Source organism: Meles meles, chromosome 1 (assembly GCF_922984935.1).
Source record: "Meles meles chromosome 1, mMelMel3.1 paternal haplotype, whole genome shotgun sequence".
Taxonomy (NCBI): Eukaryota; Metazoa; Chordata; class Mammalia; order Carnivora; family Mustelidae; genus Meles; species Meles meles.
The window spans coordinates 129,082,427-129,085,693 of record NC_060066.1 but is presented as its reverse complement, the minus strand read 5'-3'; the positions used below and the strand labels follow the sequence as shown (position 1 = coordinate 129,085,693).

Sequence of the window (3,267 nt, the reverse complement as noted above, 5' to 3'; positions counted from 1 at the left end):
AGACGTGTGTAATTCTGATCTCAAGCTGATTTCATGGGTGATCAGAGTTCTTTGGTAGGTAATCAGCTCACTTTAGGGTACAGGTTGAAACGGCGCCTCCTCCTACTTCCCCGCCATCTTGACTCCCAAGCCTAGAATTTTTATTACTTAATATTTATAAGAAAAGTTCGTGAGCCCCTGATGTAGGATATAATATAAAACTTGTATACTACTATATGTTATATACACACACACACTATATATATACTATGTAGTACTAGTATATATACTATAAAGCTAAAGAATATATATTGCCTAGAATCAGGTATACAGAAATGTCTTCCTATGATGATAAAAAATATTTAGACATTGGATTATGCTTTCTTTAAGAAAATTTAACATAAAGGGCGCCTGGGTGGCTCAATAGGTTAAGCATCTGCCTTCAGCTCAGGTCATGATCCCAGGGTCCTGGGATTAAGCCCTGCTCAGCAGGGAGTCTGCCTCTCCCTCTCCCACTGTCCCTCCCCAGCTTCTCACGTTCTCTCTCTGGGTCTAACTCTCTCTTAAATAAACAAATAAATAAATAAATCTTAAAAAAAAAAAAGAAAATTTACCACAGATTCTTGACATGGTGAGTTACCACTTCTAATCCATGATCAGATGCATTTTAAGTGACCTAGAATGATGGGTGCAGATTCATATGAAGGAGCATGGTTCTCAATGAGGAGCTTGTTTTTGTGGTATGTAAATTAGATGCTATTTTGAATGGTAATTCTGATCTAAAGAATGCTGAAGAAAGCCATTTGGAAAATAACAGCTTTGGCCTTTCATTCTCTACTTAAACCTATAAATACATACATGCATACACACACAGACACAGTTGCACACATACCTATGCAAAAAAACCCATAGAAATTTCTTTAACTGTACATCCTTCCATCAACACTTTGAAGACCAAAATCGCCATTTAAGAAAATGGTTGATATGCTTTTAAGAAATCAAGTTCTAGTTTCCGTTGTAGTTGCTGTACTTTTTACCTCATGTACAATACCATTTTTTTAAACTCTTAGAATGTTTATTAAATCGAAGATTTACAAGAAGGATGAATGAATAAAAGTGAAAATTTTCAATCAGGAAACATGAAGTTTCAATGTGTAAGGGTTTATATTCAATTTCTTCTTTTTAAAATCTTCCCCTTTAAGATTATATCATAACGTGTGAAGCACTGGTGAGATCTATGTCACCAGAAATTCTCAGTTTGCTGATTTCCTGGAGATTTTTCATCCAATGATTGTACAGCAACAAGTGAGTATCATTGACCGCAACCTTGAAGTGGTCAGATTCAACCAGCACTTGTATTTTGAATGGTTTACCACTTTCGAATGGGAAAATCACCTGTCTTTCTTCCTTTCCCCAGATGTTATCCAGCTTTGTATTGCAAACAATGACTCTCTTGTCCTCATTGAAGCGTGGGTTAAAGTGGAAAGCAACGTCATTCCCTCTCTTGAAATCTAAAGCAAATCTATTTGCATTGGGCTTCGTTGTGCCCAGAATTGCTATCATCATGCAAGGCCTGACTCCTCCAGGCAAGGGCAGGTCATAAGGTACAGTCAGTCGTCCAGCAGGGATGCCAAAGGCGCCAGCACAGGGCTGGGCTCCAGGAGCACTTGGCTGTCCAGGAGGCGGGTAGGCCCCGGCCCCATTCCAGGGGCCCAGGGTAGGCTCCTGATGCGGGTGGTCCAGGATAAGCAGGAGCTGTTGGGCCAGGGTAGGCTCCTGGAGGTGCCTGTCCAGGGTAGACGCCAGGAGGGGCCTGTCCAGGATAACTGCCAGGAGGAGCTTGTCCAGGGTAGGCACCAGGATAGGAGGCCCCTGGATAGACCCCTGCTCCAGCAGGCTGGTTTCCCCATTGACTAGGCCATCCTTGAGGGTTTGGGTTTCCAGACCCAGATAAAGCATCATTAAGTGAAAAACTGTCTGCCATTTTCCCGACGCCTCGGCACTCGCTCGCTTGCTGCGGGGGCGGTTTCTGGTGAGGTGCTGCGATCTACAATACCATTTTTAGCTGAACCATTATAGTATGTTCCACTCGAGTGCCCAAGAATAACTAACAACTATAATGAAGACACTGAATCATGAAGTAAAAGCTATATTATGTTATTTGGATCCCTTTTAGGAAGGAAAGGAAATATAGAGTGGATTTTACCATGGTTTCTCCTCAGCATCTCAAGTGAGACATTAATGAAGGTTTTTGCATTGCCAATATTTTACTTTATATTTTACTTAATTACTTAATTCACATCTAGTCACCGGATACCATCATTAACTTTAGATTGGTGACTGTCCTTTTTATAGCTGGAGGTAGAATCTTCTCTGAAAACCGTTGGCATTTTATGTACATCTCTTCAATGGCACATGTCAACTTAATCCTAGAATTTTTATTACTTTTGTACATGTCTTCATTTTAGACTATCAGATACTTAAGGAAAAGATCCTTTTGTTTTTCAAATGTATATTTAAATAATACTTGTTAATATATTATGTACATTATGTTAAAGAAAAAATATCTGTTAGTTTTTACCATACAGCTCTTAAATTATTATTGTAGATTATTTCATAGCTTTGTTTTGAGTCTAATAAAAATGTTTATGTGCATCTATAACAAGTGTGTGTTAAATTCGGACTTGAAAATTTTCAAATTCTACCCAATCACAATAGTCTATATTTAGCCCTATTTTAATATAAATGATAATTTCCTTTTTTATAAGTATAAATGACACTAAGTGATATTGTATATTTGGACACAAAATTCTATAAAAGGTTGTAACTTTCAATATGTATTAGGATTAAGTTTTTACCTTAACTAATATCTAACACCATAGGTTTTATTTTAATAGACTAAGGCATTCTCTCTTGTTTTAATGACTCAGTGGAATTAAATCTGCATATCAGTCACTAATGACTAAGATACAAATTTTCTATTTAAAATGCCCTAATCAAAGCGCCCTTTCAACTCCCAAAAGAGTTCAATTGAAGGTGAGATTATTTCACCAAATTTAATATCCATCATTATTTAATTTCATATTTACACTCTTATCTTACTACCCATTCTACCTGTGGGATTCTTAAGATAACTAAGAATTATAAACCCCAAGTAAAGTCATTTACCATTTTTCATCTGTACAGATTCTCTGTATTGTGGAGCTACAATTTTTCCTGTACTTCTTCATCCTTGGAGATGTCTATCTAAGGTTAGAATTATTTTGAAAGGTAGAGGCACCACTGGGT

General features: G+C 37.4%; 1 pseudogene; it reads right to left on the bottom strand.

Moving 5' to 3' along the window:
• Positions 1-1,046: 1,046 nt before the first annotated feature.
• On the bottom strand, positions 1,047-1,973 carry LOC123925027 (annotated as a pseudogene).
• Positions 1,974-3,267: the final 1,294 nt, after the last annotated feature.